The 25,291-nt window shown below is 41.6% G+C and overlaps 1 protein-coding gene across 1 annotated transcript in view; it reads left to right on the top strand.

The window, feature by feature from the left end:
• The first annotated feature begins 9,077 nt into the window (after positions 1-9,077).
• Positions 9,078-25,291, top strand: part of LOC149787028 (uncharacterized) — a 40,280-nt gene continuing 24,066 nt past the window's right edge. The window contains exon 1 of the mRNA XM_089977573.1: positions 9,078-9,228. The gene's annotated coding sequence lies outside the window, so the exon portion shown is untranslated. The remainder of the gene's footprint in view (positions 9,229-25,291) is intronic.

Genomic DNA, 25,291 nt, shown 5'->3' on the forward strand with positions numbered 1-25,291 from the left:
TCAAGCATTCAGCAAGGACAAGGCAGAAAGAGACGACGAAGAAAACACCCTTTCACCAGACTTCAAGCTAGAAAGGCCAAGAAAAGAAGAACCGTTCGAGACTTAGACGTTTTCGATTATTGAGACACAGCAACAAAAAAATGATGCACCGAGAGTCATGCGCCTGTTCCAAGACGGAACTGGATCTGTTTGCCATGCCTCCCACCATGATGACGATGCAAGAATCCCAATGGGTGGAATTTCACCCCGTCTCCTCATTGACAGCCTCAGCTCCCATCGAGTTTGAAATCAAAGGACAGCCCGAAGATTACATCGATCTGAATAGCAGTTACTTGTACTTGAAAGTCAAAGTTGTCGATGAGGACAATTCGACCCTAGATGGCGATGAGGTAATAGCTCCCGTCAACAATTTCATGCATTCCTTGTTTAGCGGAGTGGACTTGTACTTGAGCAACAAACTGGTCAGCAGCAGCATGGATACTTACCCTTATCGAGCGTACCTGGAAAATCTCTTGACGTACGGAATAGACGCCAAGAACACTCATCTCAATGCCTGTGTGGTATGGGAAGCTGACGAAGCAGGCCAGTTTGAAACATTCGAAACTGATGCAACCAAAACACCAAACAATGACGGATTTGTAGAACGAAGAGACAAAATCAAAAACGGACAAAGTTTAGAACTAATGGATCGTTTACATTTGGACATGTGGTTGCAAGAGAAATATTTGCTGAACGGGGTGAATGTCCGCCTGAGACTGAATCGTAGCAGTGCCGCTTTCCATTTGATAGGTAATACTGCTTGCAAAACTGTCATCGAGGAAGCCAGGCTCTACGTACGACGCGTAGAAGTGTTACCTAAAGTGGGTAACGACATCAGTCAGACGTTGAGCAGAACGACCGCCAAGTATCCGATCCGACGCGTGGAAGTGAAAACCTTCACCATTCCCAAGGGACAGCGATCCATGATCGAAGATCATCTGTTCCAAGGACAGCTACCCAAACGTTTGATCGTTGGTATCGTCGAAAATGAAGCCTTCAACGGAGCTTTGGCTAAAAATCCTTTCTACTTTCAACACTTTGGCGTGTCCAAAATCGAAGTCAGTCGCGATGGCAAGACCTTGTGTACACGACCCTTTGAGCCTGACTTTCAGAAGAAGAATTACTTGAGATCGTACTTGTCCCTGTACGAAGCCACCGGCCAGTTAGGAACCAACACCAGTCACGGTATTACGTACGACGATTATGTAGGAGGCTACGCTTTGTGGGCTTTCGATTTCACTCCTGACCAAGGCAGCGACGAGGGACATTTCCACCCTATAAAATCAGGCCAGATTCGTGTGGAAATTCAGTTTGCAAACCGAGACCCTGATGTAACGGTGAACGTCATCCTGTATGCAGAATTCGATAATACCATAGAAATCAACAGTTTGAGAGAAGTCATTCTAGATTACTAGAAACCATGGAAGACTGTTATTCCTCTTTACCTAGTGGAGAAACTTTGGACATGAAATGTGAGGAGACTGTGGAAGAAGTGATCATGATGAAGTCAAGATGGCCAGAACAAGAAGCCCATTTAGTCTCCTGTTTTGCCAAACACTTGGTCGACAAAATGACGGAATTGATCAAGAAAAATTGTTATGGATGTCAAAACGATCATCCCAGTCAAATTCAACACGATAAATGCCTGATGTTAAGTCAAGAAGAAAAATTGGACGAGTATCTGGACGAAGCTTGGAGTCTCATCTCGAACAAAGACGTGTTGCACCAGTGGTATAAAGACTTGCGTGAACATTCTTGTCCACCATTAACCACTCAAGAGATCCATCGTATCGAAGCTCTCCTAAATCAGAGTGAGGAAACAGAACGAATAACCGTTTATTCGTCAGACATTTTCAAGCAAAAAGTCAGGATCGAATTGACAACTTATTATTACCTGTGAAGAAAAAAACACAAAACAATGGATACCTGGGAACTTTATTACCTTTTGAACCACAGTTCGTATACAGCTTCTTGGAATCCTGTCGTCTGTGCTAAAGATGAACTCCCTCATCGCAAACCTAAAGACCATCAAGCTTACGTGATCAACACGGACGACAGTCATCTCCCAGGAACCCACTGGGTAGCCGTCTACTTTCCTCAAGAAGGATGTGTGGAATATTTCGATTCGTACGGATTGCCCCCTTTGGAAGACGATATCATTGACTTTATGAGAAGAAATGCTCAAACCACCCGATTCAATAATGTGAAATTACAAGGCACAGATTCCTTGGTGTGTGGACAATATTGTGTGTATTTTCTGCATCATCGCAGCCTGGGCTATTCCTTAGAACATTTAGTGACTCATTTCGATCCTCGTTCTTCTGCTAGAAACGATGTGAAAGTAGATCGATGGTTTTGTGACCATTATGCTTATCTTTTGTCTCAAGCTAGGAAACGTAGTGTCCATCAATGGCCTAATGATTTCCAACAGTGGAAATCACAATTTCATTCACAACGTTGTCAGCCTTGTTTAAAGTAGATTGTGCATTGAGAAAAAATGTTTGTGATTTGAAAAAAATTGTTTGATGTTAAAGTGTTGGATTATTGTTAAAAATGTTGTTGTTTAGTGTTAAGTGATTTTTTGAATAAAAAATGTTGTGTTTAGAAAAAAATGCCTTTGTGGTTTGTTTAGCTATAAGAATGTTGGATTGATGCTCTTTCATTTCTTACTATCCCTCTCATGAACGTTGCGGCTCGAAAACCGTGTGGGGGATGTTTTCCTTCACGTCCGCGCTTTAACTTTAAGAACCGGGTTGTTCCCAGTCTAGCCATCCATTGTCGACTCATCCTCCTAAGAAGATGTGCTCCAAACTAGCTAAGCTCAACGAAGCCTACGTGAATCTGCATAGGGTCAGACACAGTCTGATACCGAAACCAGAAGAAATAGAGAATGTGAGAATGTTAAAAATCACTGAAGACCTGATAGAAGAGCTCTTCAGAGAAGAAATGAACAGGGAGAAAGAAGAATGGACAGAGAAGTACAGACTTCAGAGACAGCAACAACAGCAGCAACAACAGCAACAGCAGCAGCAGCAACCTGAAGCTGACAGAGGCTTTGTCGATTGTCGTATCGACACCAAAGAGTTCTTCTTCTCTTTCCGAAGAAGCAGACCTATCGCCAGAAAGTCTATCCTCAGAGGACATCGCATTCTTAGAAACTAAAAATGAATGCCATAGCCAAAAAAAAAACAAAAAAAAAACAGCCCTTTTCAGGGCTACCCAATACTCTAGAAAAGAAATAACCATCAATTTGCCAATGTGTGTAGGTAGAGTAGTGTGAAAAAAACACTAACTCATTTTCAAAAAATTTGAGGGTATGTGTTTGTGTATAGGATTGTGTGTTTGTGTGTTTGTAAGTGATAAAGTAGGATGGTGTGGATAGTAGATTAAAATGATGTCTTTTTTGGTGTTTGAGGTGTATATTTGGGGTTAGATTGATTGCTTTGCTTATGTGGATAGTCTATTGAAGTGATTTATAAAAAATTTTAAAATAGTGATGGGTAGCATAAAAAAGTGAGTGAGTGTTTCTTTTAGGTCCGCGCGTTGTTGTTCTTTTGGTCATGATCTAGGTAAGATGAATTTTATGTTTTAGGGGATGTTTTCCTTCACGTCCGCGCTTTCAGTATAAATTGAAACTCGCTGGGCAGTCCAGCTACCCTTGTTGATTGATCAACACCAAAAAATGAACACGAGACTTGAGAAACTGTTGGAGCTTCATGTGCATCTGGAATATGCCAGGCGCATATTAAATGAACTGGCCGCGGAAGCCATTGTCGAGGAGGGAAGGATAGAGAGGAGGAAAGAAGAAACAAAGAAGAGGAGGAGAGAAGATATAAAGAAGAAGAAGAAAGAAGATATAAAGAGGAAAGAAGAAACAAAGAAGAGGAGGAGGAAAAGGAGAGAAGAAAATTTCAAAATCCCAGAGAGCGAAATTGGGATTTTGAAGCAACATATCCTGCCTCTGCTCTCTCCCCCCAAAAGGTAAAAAGTAACTGGGGGATAAGATGTGTATGTGGCGCCAGGCCTGGAAGGTGCCACCATTAACCAGGTGTCCATGAAGTTCCAAAAAAACAGCCCTTTTCAGGGCTACCCAATACTCTAGAAAAGAAATAACCATCAATTTGCCAATGTGTGTAGGTAGAGTAGTGTGAATATAAACACTAACTCTTTATTAATACTGGAAGTGTATGTGATTGTGTGTTTGTGTTTGTGTTTGTGTTTGTAAATGATAAGGTAAGTTTGTGTGAATAGTAGATTATGGGTTTCTTTATTGTTTCTTAGCGTATGTGGAGAGTATAGTTTGGGTTTTGATTATATGAAATGAGAAAGTAGGGGATGTTTTCCTTCACGTCCGCGCGTTGTTTGGTCATGATCAAGGTAAGATCCATTTTATGTTTTAGGGGGATGTTTTCCTTCACGTCAGCGCTTTTCGTATAAGAACCCACAGTATTAGTTGTTCAAACCATTCTGCAAAGAATAAAAAGAAGATGGCGTCAAACCAAATGGACAAAATACAAACCTTGCAAGACGTTTTAGACAACTTAGGAATAATGGAACAGATGCTAATAAGACTGGTTGAAGACCATTATTCCTATAGTCCCCATCGTGTGAAGATGGAAATTAATAACTTAAGGAAAGCAAAGGACAAGATTAGTGGTGTCATGAAAGAGATCAAGGAGGAGAAGGAGGATGAAGAGGAAAGAATAAGAATACGCAATTGGAACGAAAAAATTGAAAAAGAAGAAGAAAAATGAAAAGAGGAAGAAAAGAAGAGGAGGAAGAGAAGAAGAAAGAAGAGGAGGAGAAGAAAAAAAAGAAAGAGAAGAAGAGTGTTGGAGATAAAATAAGAAGTTGGTGGAGGAAAAGAAGAAATTAGAAGGAGAAGAAGAAGAAAACCCAAAGGCCCTTTTCAGGGCCAGCCATATTTCTCGAAAAGAGATAGTCTTTGAATTGCCTACCCTTTTTTAAAATTTAAATTTTTAAAAAAAAAAAAAATCCCATGTTCAATTCCCTTGTCGCTAAACAGTCCCACAATTTTTCTTCATATTCAATTCCCTTGTCGCTCAACAGTCCCACGATTTATTCCCATGTTAATTTCCCTTGTCGCTATATGTTCCCACGATTTATTCCCATGTTAAATTTCCCTTGTCGCTATATGTTCCCACGATTTATTCCCATGTTAATTTCCCTTGTCGCTATATGTTCCCACGATTTTTCTCCATGTTAAATTTCCATTGTCGCTATATGTTCCCAAGGGTGTTTTTAATGCTAATTCCCATTGTCGCTATACTATCCCTATTCACTACTATTATGTTGTGTATTCTCTTAAGAAAAACCTGCAAAATATTTAGGTTACATATTATATTTATTTGAAGGGGCAAAACCCGCTTCATACCTTTGCTACACAGTGGGAAGGAGTGCCGAATATAACCTAGCTACGGTCGGTGAGAGGGAGCCAGAGAGAGAGAGAGGTGGCGAACAGGTTATGCTGACATGTTGGTAATTTGTATTCAATAATACGATTGATTCTGTGATGAAATATATTTTATCGATATAACAGTACGGTTTGCATTTAATTTAAATTACGTTTTATAATTCTATTTATTAAAGACAGTGTATAATTTAATTTCATTTTGTTTATGTAATTGACTAAGGTGTTATATTTTACATACAAAGAGCTTGTGTTGTTCTATGATATATATTTCCTAAGAGCTCTGTTATTCCATCCGATAATTTCATATTTTATTTGGGGATCATACCCCTCCTTCAAACATAGAGATAGAATTTCATGGACCTGTGACATTTTCTTACCATAGTGACAGAATGTGAAAGGCCATAATATTCTGTCATTATCTTACTGCAGAGATAGAATTTCAAAGTCCTGGATATTCTGACATCGTGTTTATATAGTGGGAGAATTTCAATGACCTGTGACATTTGCTTAATACAGAGATAGAATTTCAAAGTCCTGTGTATTCTGACATTGTCTTACTATAGTGCTATAATTTCAAAGGCCAGTAACATTATTACAGTAATATAATTTCAAAGTCCTGGGATATTCTGGTATTTTCTTACAATAGTGATAGAATTTCAAAGGCCTGTGATATTTTCTTAATTTAGGGATAAAATTTCAAAGGCCTTATATATATATATATATATATATAATATATATATATATATATATATATATATATATATATATATATATATTCTTACTAAAGTAATAGAATTTCAAAAAGGTCTTTGATGTTCTGTCATTTTCTTATTATAGTGATAAAATTAAAAAGCCTGTGTCATTTTAGTGCTGCAGTGATTCAACTTTCAAAGGCTTGTGGCACTTTTACAGTAATAGGGTTTCAAAGGCCTGTGATATTTTCTTACTACAGTGATATAATTTCAAACACCTCTGACATTTTAGTACCTCAGTGATAGAACTTCAATAGCCGGTGATATCATTATGGGTCGCTCCGGTGGTCTAAGTGAATAGAGCGTCCGCCTCGGATGCGGGAGGTCGTGGTTCGAAGCCCGGCCGAGTCATACCAAAACCTAATAGCAATGGTACTAGCAGCTGCCTCGCTTGGTGATCAGTATTAAGAGTCTAGTGTTAGGACTGGTCGGAAAAGTGTCAGGATAATGTGACTGGGTGGAACACGATGCCACATGTCCACGTGCTATAAATAACTACAAACTGCCACACTGCAGACATCACAGCGATATGACTCAAATTTTTAAAGCTACGTTACACACACACACACACACACACACACACACACATTATTATATCATTAATATGACTGACGCTCCGCTTGGCCGAGTGGTTCAAGGCGATCGCATTGACCGATCGCGCTACCATCTCAAATCTCTCCGCGTGAGTTCGAATCTCGGGCACGGCCTATGTGGGCATGGACAGTACCTTCCCGTGAGTCGGTGGTTCTTCTCAGGGTTTTTCTGCGACCTTTCTTCAACAGTTATACCGGCCGCTATGTATAGCCTATCTTGTGCTGAAAATGGCGTTGTTGTTGTTGTTGTTGTGGGGGTTTAACGCCATTTTTATATACATGGCGGCCAGTATTAATGGTGGAGAAAGAATCCGGGAAAACCCCGGAATGAACCACCGACCTACGAGAAGCTACTGGCAAGCTTTCTCACATACCCACATTGGCCGAACCCGAGACTCGAACCCACGCAGACAGAGGTGAGATGGCAGTGATCCGTAACGGATAGCGCTTTAGACAACTCGGTCACTCGGGGCGCCCCAAAAATGGCATTAAACACACCACACCAATAACAGTATTTGGCCATGGCTCAAAGTTCAGTGTTATCGTCGTTTCAGTGACAATACGTACAATAACAGTACACTTAATGGAATAGTGAAGATTATTTCTCCACATAATTAAACTGTGTACAATCGGCCATCTTTGTACCTTTATAGTGTACAAGATTTAATAAAATGCAGATTTGAAGGGGGGGGGGGAGAAAGAAAAAAAAACATTTTTAGAACAATTTTGACAACTATTTACTATGTATAATATTGATCGAAATCACTACCCACTTATAACAAAGTTACCGTCACGTATCGGGAGTGAAATAGTCACGCACAAAGCTCACAGCTGTTATCAGGAGAGAAATACTGTAACGCACGGTGTCCTATCACTTTCAAAAAGATTATTATGTCCCGTAACATTTTGACCGCTACGGTGGCCGCTCCCCTCAGTTGCCGGAGGTCGCGGATTCGAACACCGGCCAAGTCATAGCAAAGACTTATTAAAACTGTACTAGCAGCTGCCTCGCTTAGCGCTCAGCATTAAAACGTTAGTGCTAAGACAGGTCGACCTGGTGTCAGGATAATGTGACTGGGTGACACACGATATTACATGTCTGTGGCATGATGAGTTAGTGCTAGACATCACTGTAAACTGCAACACTGCATACAAAACTGAAACATTATAAAAGCTACGTTAAAAATCCAAATCACACATGCAGACACCATACACTTTTATAGCGAATGTATAATTTACAGGTGGGAAAACAGAATTGCTGTTGTTTAGAGACTATTTAGCCTGATGAAGCTTACGTTCTTGATATATGTTTATCACCGTGTGATGTTGCACAAAATCAATTATATTGATCTGAATTTATGCATTTTATCTATTATCAGTCGATTTCGATACCGTACGTCCAGTACCTTCTGTTATCCAGACAAGCAGATTGCATACACCCATCCCTCGGATGCGCGAGGTCGAGGGTTGGAACCCGGGCCGCACTATACGAACGACATAAAAATGGTACTAACAGCTGCCTCGCTAGGAGCTCAGCATTAAGAGGTTAGTGTTAGGAGTGGTCAGCCTGGTGTCAGGATAATGTGACTGGGTGGGACATTATGCATGAAGCCCCAGTACTAGACATCACTATAACCAGCTACACTGCAGACATGGTAGCTGTATGACTGAAAAGCTGTTAAAGCTACGTTAACAATCCAAGTCATACATGCAGACACCTTAAACTTTTCTATCGGATTAATAATTTACAGGAGGGAAAACGGCAATATTTTTTTTTACAAACTATTTTGCCTGACAAGACTTACATTCCTGATATATATATATATATATATATATATATATATATATATATATATATATATAATTTGTCAAGTAGCAGTCTACAAATTTTATTTCGTACGTCCAGTATTTACAGTCGTGTAGACAAGAAGACTGCATTCTCTCACCTATGCACATGCTGATTCATCCAACATGTATCCATCCAGGTAGATACAAACATACCTATGCAACGATATACTTTGTAAACTTGTATGGCTGAAATACTTTGTCTTTGTTTTCTTTATATCGTTGAAAATCATGAAGTATTAACACATAGGTTACGTTTTTTGTTTGTTTGTTTTTTTTTATTGTTTTTTTTTTTGTTTTGATTTGTTTTTGGTTTTTTTTGCAATACCCTTGCAATGAAACATTACTGTCACCAGGCAGATAGATACATGCAGTCAGCTGAATACCCTTGATATGTCAATACATGTATATTCGTCTAGTCACGTAACCAGTGATTTAAATAGAGCAAAACTCAGCCCACACAGGTCTTACCCAAACTGGCAAAGGCTTACAGGTGCAGGCATGATTAGTTCTCTTAATTTGTGTGCTAATCATTTTCAGACTTGTCGGGACTTAAAACACTTGGGTAAGTAATATTTAGCAAACATAGTTTTAACTGTAGTTTTATGTACTAATTGAATGCTAAACCATGCAAGACAGAACTGAGTGACGTGTAGGGAAAACCAAAACGGGACGTTACCAAGATAATGAAGATTATCCGTCAATGAAATGAAGGCTGGCGGGAGGTGTGTGTGGGGTGCAACCTGTAACAATATAACACTTGTTACAGGTTGGACTCCCCATCCTTACCCCCACCCGTCCTCTGTTCATCGACAGATACTCTTATTTTTCTTGGTAATTGGCCTATGTGGAGAAAACTGCCGAAAACTTCTTTTGTTGAAGTTCTGTGGGATAAATAACTATATGCAGATATGCAGAATAATGGAACTTCGATTTTTTTTTCTTTGTACATAAGTGTAAGCCAGAGTATTCGATCGTCCATCCGCCTGTTACGAAACTGGTTTGGAGACCGAGAGGTCGGGTGTTTTAAGGAGCTGGTCTTAATAGCCGCTCGCACATTTGCGAGTTCGAATTTCGGCTTGGCCAGTGCGAGTACATGAGATAGTTCCCTTGGGTTGGTGGCACTTTCTGGTTTTATTCTCTACCAGATATAGCCACTATGTATAAACTACCATGCCTTTAACTAGGTCTTTAAACCCATAAAATCAATACAAAATACACACGGACATTTTATTTAACATTTCTTATCAATTAATGGGGTCAAAAGGTAAAAAGGCCAAGGCCACTCCGAAAGATTGTAAGAACAATTTCTAAACGGTAGACTGTTTTAGTACATTGCTTTGGTTGTTGTATCAACCTTTTAGCACAAAATGATAACAGCTGCCTCGCTTGGCGCTCAGCATTTAGAGGTTTGTATTAGGGCTGGTCGTCCTGTTGTGAGGATAATGTGACTGGGTGGGACATCATGCTACGTGTCGGCAGCATGATGCCCCAGTGCTAGACATCACTATAAACTGGCACGCTGCATACATCGTAGCGATATGACTGAAAAATTGTTAAAGCTACGTTAAAAATTCAAATCACACACACTCAACCTGTTAACGTCATTTTCCCATGGAGTATATTTGGAAATGCTTGTTTCTCATCCCCACAATATCAAATGACCAATAACCAGTACAGGTGCAATATTTGATTCAACAATTAGATTAAATTCCATATATCACATTCAACCTGAATCACTGTATGTGGACTGCATCAGTTTGAACTTTTTTTTAATGTTATTGTTTATTATTGTTATCTGAGATTTGTAAATTATGACAGAAATTGAAGATTTGGTAATTTCCTCAATTTAGGCATTTTTTTTTTTTTTTTTTTTTTATTCTTCTCCAACCTTCAGTGTTGGCTTGTGAGTGTGGACAAATATTATTGGTAAGCAGTAGCGTGCTAGCCGGGGGGGGGGGGGGGGGGGGGAGGGGGCGACGGGGTTGTTACTTCGGGCGCCAGATATCTTGGGACGACAAAAAAGAGAGACACGCATGAAATGGTGCTTGATTGCTTTGTGTGAATGACAGAACTTAGATGCCAGGAAGAGCCAACAAATGGCATTACCCTGCAGGAAAATCGTTGACGGTCACGACTCCTCCCTGGTACCCGCTGGGGGAACTCACAGCGATGCCTCAAACCCATTAGCTGGTGGGAAGGGGTCACTAGCCCCCTCCAAGAACCCTTCCCCGGCTTGGGGCCTCGTATTTTGACTCTTTGGGCCATCATCGTCGCCCTAGGCAACACTGACGCCACTGGTCCCCGGGCGCTATTACTGTTAGTACACCACTGTTGGTAAGAGTTGCTTTACATGCAATAAGTAGCCGCTCCGGTGGCCTAGTGGTTAGGGTGCCCGACTCGGATGCGAGAGGTCGCGGGCTCGATCCCATGCCGAGTCATACCAAAGACTTATAGCAACGGTACTAGCAACAACCTCGCTTGGCGTTAAGCATTACGAGGTTAGTGTTATGACTGGTCGGCCTGGTATCATGATAATGTGACTGGGTGGACAGGATGCTATATGACTTTGGTATGATGCCCTAGTGCTAGACATCACTATAAACTCTCACAATTCAAACATCATAACGATATGACTGGATTTAAAAAACAAAAAAATTATTAAAAAAAAGACGTTAAAAATCTAAAACACTCACACAAGTGGAATTATTCATATCAGCAAAAAGTGCAGTGTATTCTTATGGGCAACGATATTGCAGTGTTAGCGCACTTCTCACTTTGAGGTCCAGGGTCTAATACCCGCCGTTGGCATGTGCTATGGTTTATTTGTCGCCCAGTCAAGGTCAGCGATTTTTTCTGGTTTCTCCAGTTTTCTCTTCCACAAAAGACCACACTATGTCAACGTCTGAATGCTTAATCGTCAAGCTTTTTGCAATCTAAAATAAAGTCTTACCATTTTCCTGTACATTTTAAAAATAAGATAAAATGGAGCAAAAGTCGAGTTTGTCATTTATCATCATATAAATTTGAGAATATTCTAAATCAAGAAAAGACTGCTGCCGTAGAATAGCGCAAGTGTACATTTGTTTATCCTAGGACTACATGTACATATCCTTTTCCTTACTTTCTATTTTAATCAACTATATATGACAGTAGCAGCAGGGGGGGCGAATCGGACATTTTGTCCAATCGTCATTTGGCTTAATTATTACTTTCTGCAACTCAACGATCCGGTGTCGTCAGCGCCTGGTAAAAAAAAAAAACGACGTCGTCGTTGGGGGATCGTCGCGTCGTCATTTGGTTTAATTAACACCTTCTGCGCGTCGATCCCCAGCGTCGTCAGCGTCCGGTAAGACATCGACGACCGCGTCGATGTCATTGCCCCCTCTGCTGCTATGATCTTACAATGAAAATTATTTACAACTAACCGAATATTTGGTCAAGCCCGATACGATATCGTGTCCGAGGATCCATGTAAATTTATCGTTACGAAATCCATGTGGGGTCGACTGAGCATGACTAAAAAAGTTTCGAAAAACATTAAAGTCCATGTCACCGCCGCACCATGTCTGCCAAATATTTCGTAGCGTGTGTGTATCAACGCGTTGAACACAGCAAGAATATTACAGTTGTCTCTAATTACTTTGGAATCTGAGTGTATCGTTGAGTGACATATATCAGTCAGTGTTTTTATGCCTGCCTCTGGAAAATATCCTAGCTGGGTTTTTTTGATTGTCTAACATAACATCATCGTACACGACTAGATTGTTAACGTCGCCATCAATATCATCAATACCCGGTGCATCATTGATATCCGTAATAAACTCAATAACATTTTTTTTAGCGATCGCTGATGCATTCTCGTTGAAATCTTTCAACACCTCGTAGCATCGTTGATCATCTACGCTAGGAGCAACCAAATACAACTTATCCCACTTCATCCATCTCATTATTAAATTGAGTAACAATTGCGTCTTGCCGGATCCAGATGGTCCGATGATAATCATCCGGATCGAGTTTGGTAACGCTGCAACATGCTTAACTGGTTCTCTTGTTTTAGTCGCCGAAAAATCAATTATATTCATATCTCTATACATAAATTATGGATCTATATTGTGTGAAGTGTAGAGTACGTACTGGCACAAATGATATGACAACCGCTACAACAAGAAATAACAGATCGGCCCTTACTGGCAAGTGTGTACAATGCGGTACAAAGAAATTTAGATTTATTTCTATTAGACCCGGAGATGTTTTAAAAAAAAGCGAGGAGGTGACATCGCAGCCAAATTGGCAAAACTCCCCGGAACACCGTGGGCAAAGTATCCAGGAGAAAAACACCTCCCAGGATATAACTACTGTGGCCCCGGAACACGATTAGATATTAGACTCGATGATCAAAATCAGCCCAAACCCGGTGAGTATCCAATAAACGCTATCGATAAGGCGTGTCATGCTCATGATGTTGCTTACAAAAGTAGCGATCTGCAACAGCGTCATATCGCGGATGTAAAATTAATTCACGCATTAAATGCTATTCCTGATAAATCCGTCAAAGAAAAATTGGCCTCATGGTTGGTAAAATCGGCTATGAAAGGTAAATTAATGATTGGAAGCGGAGCTTCTGGCGCTGGTAATTGAAAACGATAGCGTTTATAATAACAACATGGAATCCATCTATTATTCTCCGAGAGGATACTGGAAGGGGAAGGCCGCAATTGGTAAGCTTGCAAGCGCTGCAAAGGTAACAAAGGCCACTGCGGCTAATTGGTTATCCAAACAGGCTATATGGCAAATCTATCTACCACCGCCTAAACAAATCAACTTCTCGCGCTTTGATGTCAGCGTACCTAATGAAGTTCATCAGGCTGATATACTATTTTTTCCGCATGACAACGGTTACAAATACGCGCTAACCGTAGTTGATGTTGCGAGTCGATACAAACAAGCGGAGCAGTTAAAAACAAAGTCGGCAACTGAAGTAGCCGCTGCGTTTGAAAGAATTTATCGAAGAGGCCCTCTGCGCTGGCCAAATCTATTACAAGTTGATCCCGGTAGTGAATTTCGCGGCGCTGTTTTATCAACGCTGAAACATCATAGCGTCGCGATACGACGAGGTCATACTGCGCTACATCGTGATCAGGCAATTGCTGAACGATTCAATCGGACTCTCGCTGAACGGTTATTTGGATATCAATACGCGAAGGAATTCATCCAAGAAAAACGATCTCGTGAATGGGTCAAAAGGTTGCCAGGCGTAATTGTAGCGTTAAATAACGAGATTACCCGAGCAATCAACATGAAGCCCAGCGACGCGATTAAATACGAGTATATACCCGGAAGATCAAAAATAGATAGTGTTTCCAAGCCGATTCTTGGCGATGTCACTGTTAGATATCTATATGAACCAGGAGAGCTTGAAGGCGGTAAAAAAAGAGCTACTGATCCTATTTGGAGTGTTACCACACATAACATATCAACGATAACACGATCAACTGGTAGACCACCGATCTATAGACTGGATTCAACTGCTCCTCAGCGCGGATTTACACGCGAGCAACTACAAGTGATACCTAACGATACTCAATTGCCCCCACGTGGTCTTAACTAGCGCCGTTGCGTCTATTGCACTCAAGACAGGTCAACCTCACATTGTTTTTGACATGACCGAGACTGTTATCGATCCTATCCACGGTAAATTGGCGAGTGTCTTTATCCGAATAACGCCAACTCATTATACAATTGCAACTCGCGCAGTGATTATTCTGTTGTTGTCGTAGCGAGATTATTAATTCGGCATCAATATCAAAACGCCGCTGTTTTTTTTTATCCTGTTGGCGGTAACCCGAGAGTTTTCTATCAATGACGCTTGCATCGATGGTGACTTTGTCGCCGGCTTCGTCAGTGACTCCGTCACCGGCTTCGTCAACAACAATTCTTCGAAGCTGATTTATCCTTCGTACTCTGGACACTGCAAGATAGACTAGATTCGACCATTCGATGCGATTATCAACCATCCAAACAATTGTGTCCGTGATGGTTAGTCCCTGCGAGGAATGTATTGTTGTTGCGTATCCTAGCGTCCACGGGGATTTATCAGCACGTAGCGCGTCCTCGACGACGCCGATATCAACGAGCACGATATCATTCAGCACGAGAATTTGTTTTTTTGTCCCCGACGCTGTCGGGGCTGGAATCTCAACTTCAATGTTCTGCCGCCGTGTGTCCGCGGGTCTATAACATAACGGCACTGGACGCGTTGGAAACCTTTCCTTATGTAACGTAAACAACTTCCGCTGAAGTGTGTCTCTGACTATCTTTCTACTCGCTACAATCAAATCGTTTGGTCTCCATGTTTCCCAGAATTCATTCAACGGCGTTTCCGGAATTACCTCGCGGATTATTTCACACTGAACTCTATCCGGCTGTAATCTGATTAGTTTTTTAACCTCGCGCAGTTGTTCATCAAGTGCTCGGTAATCAGTATCGGTTTCTTCATAATAGTCCACAAAACCCCTTAACCAATCATGTGGACCCTCGCCGACAAATGGTGGTGGTTGGCCATGGTCGCCACACATGATTACCGCTGTATTCGCGCGCAGCAACCACTCAAGAAACATTTGTAAAGTATCTAACGAAACAGTACATATCTCATCCCAGATGATAATATCGGGAATAAATTTTTCACCCATTCGATCAGGGGTCCACTCACCGCCGCTGTATCGAAAAAAGCTGTGATAAGTAACGGCGTCAACATTTCGTTGTTTTATCTCTCGCGCTAGTCTATGGGTCGGTGTAAGCACGATTATACTTGCCCGCGTTCGAAATAATTCAATTGCCCGAGTCGTCTTTCCTGACCCGCCACAGCCGCTTAAATAAACCGTCTTGTGTCTACAAATTGGATCAGAACACGATGGTGCATTAGACCATTCTGACAATTTATCACCGCGTAAGTAGTTGTTCTCAACGGTGACATCTGCTGACGGGGAATAATCGCGTCGTATTTCATTTTTAATTCTCCATGTACCCCAACTCTCGTCCGGACTAGTAAACTCGGCTACGTTTCCCTTATACGCTACGTCAATATAAAACGAATCAACTGCTACTCTAACCGCGGTATCGGGGAATCTATTTATCATCGAGAATAAATTGATAGCGGCATAACCCAGCATAGACGCCCTCAAATGCGGGTATGCTGGGCTGTCTCCATCGCTGTAGGTAACAACTGTACCCAACCTCGTTCCATTGGACAAGAAAGCTGTTTTGCAGTTCACGTATCTATTTTTTGCCACTGCGTCCTTGATTACGAAATCATATTCTGCGTCATCTATAATCAGCCGTGAGCAATATCGTTTGTAGTCGTGGTTTTTTCCACCTTGTGTGAACTTACCAATTATTCTTCTACCGAGATCTTTTGCCTCTCTGTTTCGTTGGTTAAATATCCTCCTGGACCATTCGATGATATATTCCTCGTCGGCATCAATGTTTTTTCTGGACTCGTCAATTATGCTATCTAGACGCTCTGGTTCTGGTAACCAGACTTCAGTCTGCGCCCGGTATGATATAATCGCGTCACTGACAATCAACGATACAAGCATGCTACAATCAATCATATACCGTAGCAGCGCTATTGGAAGCCATCTCTTTTCAGCCATGTGTCTACCGATCCAAATATAGCAACAGCGATGAAGTCCTGCCGCGAACTCAAATGATACTACGCGAGCGAATCCGGTTAAATCAAAATCAGGCAGTGGTCCATTAATAGCAACACGAGTCATTTCATGTCTGGGGTGTCCAAATCGTTTGAAATACTCAGCGGCGGATCCATACCCGAGAAAACTCGCTGGATAACAGGCAACCATATCAACGGAAATCATAGCGTCGCGGCTGTATTCAGTGTTCCATAGTCCACCGTGATAGTATTCCAAACAACTGGATTGTACATCCGGTAGAAATTCCTTGCGCGTTGGTCTCCACGCATTTTTCCTTGCTGCAACATGAGCCGCAACCGATGGAATCGTAAAACAATTTGTTAGCAGTTGTTCATCATGCTCCTCAAATTCTATGGCGGTTTTTTTCATCCTGTTGTGAAATGCTTCAGTGCGATATAATTCACCGTTTGGCCTTACAAACTGATCAAAGGTATCCGCATCGTTTTCAGCGCTGCGAGGTAACCACACTGATACAGGGTCGTTTTTACACAAGTAGGCAATAGCATCAAATAGTTTCCTCTCCGCGAGAAAACCATCCTCTCCCAGGAATTCTCCCGGGATATACTTTACTGTTCTATCCCGTGGAAATATTGTGACCGCGGGCGTCCATGCGTGTTCGTTATGATCAATAATTTTGATTGGGGCTCCCTTCGACTTATACTTCGATTCGTATAATACTTCACCGGTTATCGTTGTAACGGTTATTGGAAATCTCAGCGATGTTTCTAATCTCGCTATGTCGCTGATGGTTGCTCCACGCTCTTTTACGGTTAGTTCCCACTGGTTGATTTTGCTACGTCGTAAATCAGTCAATTTGTTTCCTCGACATGCATTTGTAAAATGCTCTATTATTCGTTCTGCTACACAATTTATCCCCGTTGACTGTTTCATCGGTTTCAGTTTTCCGATATCAGGTTTCTTATTTAACGGGTATATTCCATAAACAACTGCTGTTTCAGGATACGCTCGTTCATAGTATGGTCTGTCAATTCCGGTTAACAACCCCGGCTTGGAGTCGCGGCTGACAGTGACTGTTTTCTTGTCGCTGAAAACTGGTTCAAATTTATCACGTATGATCCAATCGCCTGATTCCACCCGGACAATGAATTTTACTCTGAAGAAATACCTTTTACTGTCAAGTTGTGATATTATCGTTGCTGCGCGGTTGTCGTTCATGGTAGCATCAACAACACCATCAATTCGAAATGTTGACCAACTATGAGATGCACCATCACGTTTGAATTCATTGATACAATCGCGTATTTTATTCAACAGGGTTTTATCGTTTATTAACGCTTTTGGTGTGTCCTTGAGGACTCTATCGAGATTGAACTTAATATTTTTCCAGGGCTTAATTACTGCTAATCTCTCAAACTCATCCATATAATTAAAACAAGTATTTAAATGAAAGAATATAGTATAATGAATCACTGCAAATGGTTGATGATTGGGTCGACAACCCCGTGCAATAAATCATGTAGAGGTGAATTCTGCGGGTATCATTTACAAAGCGTTCGTAATGGTTCTCTTGGCCCCCTCCCGTGCTTGGTTTGTCACGTCGGTGTAAGAGGAAAATCGCAGTTGTGTATTAATTGTGGCGGAAAGCGATACAGGGAACTAAAACGCTATTATGACAAGCGAATTAAAAACGCCGTCATTGACCCCACCGCCGACTTCGTCATCAAAACCCCCCAAGACTACGTTGAAAGATTCATAATTAAACCAAATAATAAATTAGACAAGTAGTATTATTATACAAATGGACCAAGAATTTCAGCCGCATCCCCTGGTCGTCAATTACGAGGCATCTCGCGACGGCATTGTTAGAAATCGTAGACTGAAGAAGCCGGTTGGATGGAAAAATAATCAGGGGTATTTGATGTTTGGTGCCGGAAAAAAGAAGTATTATGTTCACAGGATTGTATTTGAAGCATTCAACGGATTAATCGAAAATGGGCTTGTGATTGATCATATTAATAATAATAAGACTGATAATTCTCTTACAAACTTGCAAGCTATCTCGCAAAGTCAGAATACCAAAAAAGGCCAAACCGGTAAATACCCAAAGAAAGCAAAACCCGTAAAGTCATTTGATACAACAACTCACGAGGAAAAAATATTTCAGTCGATGAATGAGGCAGGAAAATATTTTGACATTTATATCGCCTCAATACGATTTGTTGCAGAAGGAATACAGAATTCAGCGATCTCAAAAAAGACCGGGCATAGAATTCGATTTTCATATATAACAGAAATCAGCGAGTGATGAAGTCACCGGCGCCTATGGCGCTGACGAGGTCACGTCTAACGAATTATTAAACACCTTCGGAATTGATACACGGGGTTTCATTTTTCTTTTTATTTAAAAACAAGATGTTTTATAAGAATAATGAATATCGAAGACATCAATAATATATTAGCCGAGATTTCAAAATTAAAAAATCAAGGAATTGAATTATCTGATGGTCTCGACAGTGAAAAAATATTATCCGATTATGAGATTATTAACGAACAGTCGAAACGGGGGCGTTTTACCCTGGCCCGCGAGTATTTTTTTATAAAACGATTACAACATACGATTAATGAGAACCTGTACCACAATGACGCAAATGCATTCATTGGACTATTTACTGCCGTTGAAATAATACGAAAAAAACTCGGACGTGTTTATGAACGACGCCGGGAGATTTCTAGTAAGATCAAAAACATTAGAAGGATTATAGACGAAAACTCCGTGGAGCCCCCGATGGTACACTCGGCGGAAAATTAGAAAATTGCGGATCAATTTACAATAATGGTAGGTGAATCACTTACTACTCGGCTAGCCAGAGAGCGGCTAGCAGCGCTTAGAAAGTTTATACCGTTACGAGACAGAGTGAGAGAGAAACTTCAAACGCGACAACAAATGCAAACTGATTTTGCTGTTGGAAGTGAACAGTTATTTGCCCCGGTAACTAAAGCGACTAAGGATGTTACGGCGGTAACTGTACCCGTTCTTGGTGCGCTTGAAAAGATAGCGGCAGAGACAAAACAAACAAAAAGGTCTTTAGAAACACTCCCTGCAAAAATAGCGGCTGCTACAACACGGAGGCCACCACCACTCGCTATAACCGAACCACAAGAACCTTATGTTACAATGGCCGACGAGGAAGAATTAGGTGCTACTGCGAAAGAACCAGAAGAAGAAATACCCGAAGAAACACCAGAAGAAGAAATACCGGAAGAAAAAGAGGGGAATATACCCCGTATTGTACTCAAGAAGAGCACAATAGATGAAATTAGAGGCTTCAGCAACAGGGAAGAATTAATTAATTTTGCTGCCAACAATTTTGCTAAGAGCATACGAGATAAGAAGCATATCAATAGCGGTTACGAGAAAAATATAAAGTCGTTAAAGGACTGGGCAAGAATAGTGTATTTAGCGAGTAAACATAAAGATGCATTACCACATCGTAGTAAATCCGATTACGACGCATTCCACAAGGAAGTTAAGAGTATAACACCAAAAAAAGGAAAAGGATACTCTGTTGGTAAAGAATCCTACGGCGTTACCTGTCCTAATAGTGTTTTCAGTGATATATCACGGCTGGAAGTACTAATCGGAGGAAAACGAGCCGGAAATAACTCTACGGAAATAATCAATGAGGCCGCTGATATTTGCAAGCGTTTATTTGCAGGCGGTATTATGGACATTAATGCATATCGAACGCTCATAGACGAGCTCGTGGATGATTAATTGGAAAACTGGTGTTTTTAATAAGGATGATCATACACTACAACCATGATAAACCAGTACTCGTCTACGTGGTAAACTCGCGATTGCCTGTTTACCGCGTGTACTATGGAGATGGTCTCGGTAGCACCATTGCGGGGTTATTTACAAGAATGGCTCCAAAAGTAGCGCCGTTAGCCAAACAATTAGGAATGAAGGCTATTGATGTTATTCGTGATAAGGGTATTAGTGCTATTGGAGATGTTGCCGGAAAGGCGCTTTCAGCCGCGCGGGACAAACTAATGTCGTTGGTGAAATCCAAGAGATTTTCAAAAAGAAAACAGAAACCACCGGTAATGCCATCAACGACAGTGATGCCTGCAAATGTCAGTAAAGTAATAAATAACGCCGTGGAAGAAAAACTAGAGTCGTTGGCGACGACTCAGTCGTTGGCGACTTCGCCATCCGCCGATGCGGCAACCAACGCGCTCATGAACGCGATAGCGGGGAGTGGTTTAAATTCAAAGAATTTACGACGAAAAAATCGCAATTGAAAACATCAACATGATAAATAATAGAATGTTTGCGCGAACCGCTGATCCCGCGTTTGATATGGACGCCCCAGTGCGCAGGGATGATTCTGTCCGTGATTATCAATTTTATTCTTATTATGCAGCGCAACCCGACCTACGATCGCGAATTGAACTTCAAGTCCAAGATACCAGTAAATATTTTTTGCCGTGTGAAGCGTTTATCGAAATCGAGGGAGAACTCGTGACAAATGCCGCCGATAATACACCGTACGCAGATGACCATCGTGTTCGAGTTGGCTTCGTCAACAACGGTATCATGGCGTTATTTGAGAGCGCCAGATATCTTATTGACGGGCGAGAAATTGAATCAATAGAACGCGAGGTTGATGTTGCAACGACGATAATTGGGTTAGCGAGATACTCGGATGATTATACAAGATCGGCGGGCCCATCTATGATGTTTTCGAAGGACACCACCAATAACGCTGACCATCTTCAGTACGTTAACGTGCTGGCGGAAAGAGATACCGCAGTTGACCCACAGGCTGAAGCAGCCAATCCAGACCGCAGAGCAAGACCAGGCGCTAATTTCAATATTATAAAAAGCACCAACAATGATTACAATCTAGGATTCGCAGCACGAGTAGGAATGTTGCAAGGACCACGCCGACAGTTTTCATGCGCGATTCCACTCCATCACATATTTGGATTCTGCAGAAATGTCAGAAAAGTTGTCTATGGGGCTAAGCATACAATCGCGCTGACGCGAAGGGGCGATGATAACAATGCAATATGGCATGCTGCTGGCGTCGCTGCCGGTAAAGTCATTTTAACTAAAATGGCATTGTGGATGCCGGTGCTGACTCCATCAGTTACCACGGAAGCACGATTGTTAGCATTTATGGAACAGGGAGGGAAATCGCTGTTGAGTTGGCTAGCGGTAACAACTGATGCTAAAGAGGATAACGTCGCCGATACGTTTACATGGCACCTAGCATCAAAACAGGGTGTTTCAGCCCCGCGTCATATATTCATAGCGCTACAGAATAGGGAACGATTGGGCAGTCAAGAACGCAGCCATATGATATTTGATCAATTAGGAGTCAGGGATGTTTCGCTGAGAATAAACGGACAACAGGAACCATCCGAGGATATACAGCTTAATTACGGCGACAACCATATCGCACGTGTGTATCATCGATTGCTGTCGTATATGGGTCGTGATCAAAACGTCGACACTGGTTTGCAAATATCACAACTTGATTTTAAAAACCTGTATCCGATTTATTATTTTTCGCTGGAACATCTTGATTTAACGAGACAATCCGTCGTTGATATACACTTCCGAGCTCGTATAGCCCCGGGTGGTGTTAATTATAGAGCGGTTGCTGTCATTCTCAGCGATAAATCAATGCTGCTAGAAGGCGTTGGTGGACGAATGAGAATCGTTGATGCGCCAGTGGAAAACATGTAATTGAAAGCACAAAACGCGTTTACAATAAATGTCGTATAGTGTCGTCAGTGTAGAGTTGACTGATGGTCAAGTCAAGAAATTACGATCAAAGTCGGCTAAACAATGCGGAACCACAATAACGCTGAAGCCGTCACAGATGGCAGGTGGTAATCATAAGATATCGTTGACGGCGCGTCAAATAAAACATTTCAATGATGCGATGAAGAATAAAAAGGGTGTTCAAATAGATTTTTCAGCCGCAGCAATTAAAAACATGGAAAGGACCGGTGGGATATTTCCACTGTTAGCTGAGATTCCAGCGTTGATTGCCGCGGCCGCACCAGCAGTGGCTAAGGCGGCGGCGTTAGGAGCCGTTGGTACCGCGGCGGGGATGGCATTGAAGAAGGCAACCGGGAAAGGCTACAAAAAAAAACGACCCGTGGCCGGAAAGGGTCTAAGACTACCGGGAACCCCGTATTCATGGTACTCGGGAAAAGGTCTAAGACTACCAGGAACCGTTTATTGACTCGGGAGTCAATGACTCCCATGTCTAATTTTGATTTAATAGGCGCCGCAAATGCGCTAGCGATAAAAAACTTCAGAGGTGTTTTTATGAGGGATCAATTACCGGCGGCCCCAAGGAATACTGAAACAGGCATAATTAACCTCGATGGGTCCTCCGGAGCGGGAACTCATTGGGTTGCGTACGCGATTGATCCGCGTGCAATCGTCTATTTTGATTCATACGGGTTAGCCCCGCCGAAAGAGTTCATGCGGTATGTCCGGGCGTGTTCAGCCCGGGCGTGTTCAGCCCGGGTTTTTTATTCCACGCTGCCAACACAGCGATTAAGTGACCCACCGATATGTGGCCGTGAGGTATTGAACGTACTCGCGGCGATTTCATCATCGCGGAAACCACCTCATGTGGTTGTAAACGAATACACTAGTGGGGTTGTAGAAGCTCAACGGATTTTAGAGAATAACATTTACAATAATAATGATTGATATCTGGGGGCGACCGGTTTCGGCGCTGAAACAATCCGCGGAAACGACCGCCGTCGACATAAAAAAACTAATTGAGGATGAAATCGCTGATATGTTGAATCTAACAAGTGTTGACCCGGGCGAAATAGTTGTATTTCAAGACCGCCAGGGTAAATTGAAATCCGGTAATGTGTCACTGAATGACGTTTTAATACGACAGCGTGATGCCGCCGAGAACGCTATCGCGCTGTATACCAGCGACGGACGACTCAGACCAGGTAAACATATAGTGGAGATAGAGAGAATAATAGAATTAATCCGAGACGGTACTATAAGGTTGAATGAATCCGTGATCGAACTTGACGCGCATGTGAAAAAATCTGTCACCGATATACAACTCACTACCGCTAGTTTTTTTGGAACCCCGACGGTAACCGAACCGAATCTTGCAACAATAAAAAATACTATTTTGGAGTTTACGACGCTGTCGGGCCAATTTACCTCGTTACGAAAAAATGTTAACAGGATCGATGACAACTTTGATAAATTCCTTGGTAAAAAAAATGCCAAACCGGATGAAATCACAATAACTATAAATGATATCACTGCGTATGGACAGGAAATAGAAACAATCAAAACTGATGTTGCAACGAACAAAAGGAGTGTAGACGCGCATGAACGGGAAATAGAAATAATCGGCGCTAATGTTGCAACGATCATAAATAATGTAGACTCGCATGGACGGAAAATAGAAACAATCAAAACTGATGTTACAACGATCATAAATAATATGGACACGCATACACAGGAAATAGGAACAATCAAAACTGATATTGAAGCGAACAAAAAAAATGTAGACGCATATTGGCGGGGAATAGGATTAATTAAAACTGATGTTGCAGCGAACAAAAAAGGCATAGACGTGCATACATATGAAATAGAAACAATCAAACTTGATGTTGCAGCGAACAAAAAAAGTATAACCGAGAATACACGGGAAATAGAAACAATCAAAACTAATGTTGCAGCGAACAAAAAAGATGTGGACACGCATATACAGGAAATAGGAACGATTAAAACTGATGTTGAAGCGATTAAAGACAGACTACCGAGAGTAGCAGAGCAATTCGAAAAAATAAAAATCCCTCATGAGAACATCATCAACACAGTATACACAATTCGGCATGGATCATTCGATTGGACTCCTACACAGAATACAGTAAATATTACCGCAACTGTTAAGGGTATTTATCGATTGACACTGGTTTCAATGATGCAGTTTAATATATTATCGTCGAGTTCATCCGGGTTTAACAATACAATATCAACAATTATAGACAGGAACGCAACTGAACAGTTTACAATTTATGCCGTTGATAGAAATCTAGCCCGGGCAAACATTACATGGTATGTGGAATTTGCAGCGAATCTAAGTAATTAAAAACACTAGCTCTTTTAAAATAAAAATGACCACCAAGGAAGTTGAATCAGAGGTATCACCAACGTCACATCAATATCGATTCGATACCGCAAAAGAATTTTCCGCGAACTTGAAAACGCTTTCCGAACAATACCGTGTAAAAATAAAAAAATACCGTCGTAAAATAACCGCCATCGACGCGGTCGTGTACTCGGTGTCGGGTATAATAGCCGGCGCCGGTGTTATTTTATCCACGGTGACCACGATAACCCCGATCGCTGTTCCAATCGCTGTCTCCGCAATGACAACAGTTGCTGGAGTTGCCAACGCAATCACTAGGAAGATATCATCGTGTTTTCAGAAAAAACTCAACGAGTATACAGTAAAACATCAAATAGTATCCGACGCATACTCGAAATTATCCGGGTTGATCTCGTTATCGATTGATAATTTGTTCGTATCCGATGTTGAATTCTCCACGATGGTCCAGTTATATAGCTCCGCGATGTCAAAAATCGAGGATTTTCAACTGGAAGCCGAAACCACCTGGTTGTTAAAATTAGACACTAAAAACAACGAATAATAATAATGTCGCTGAACCCCGAAGGGTCTCAATTACTTCAGCGGATCGCGGAGAACACCACTCCGGTACAAACAAGTATGATATCGATAACATCAACGAAACCCGAATTCAGTGTGAACTTCCCATCACCGGTTCCAGTAAAGGAAATAGCGCTGGCAAAATTGCGAGTATATCACAGTTGGCCTAATATCCGAGCGGACGCATTTAACGGACAACAACCTAATAACTCGC

This window comes from Sinohyriopsis cumingii, chromosome 12, assembly GCF_028554795.1.
Source record: "Sinohyriopsis cumingii isolate HCF-2022 chromosome 12, ASM2855479v2, whole genome shotgun sequence".
Taxonomy (NCBI): Eukaryota; Metazoa; Mollusca; class Bivalvia; order Unionida; family Unionidae; genus Sinohyriopsis; species Sinohyriopsis cumingii.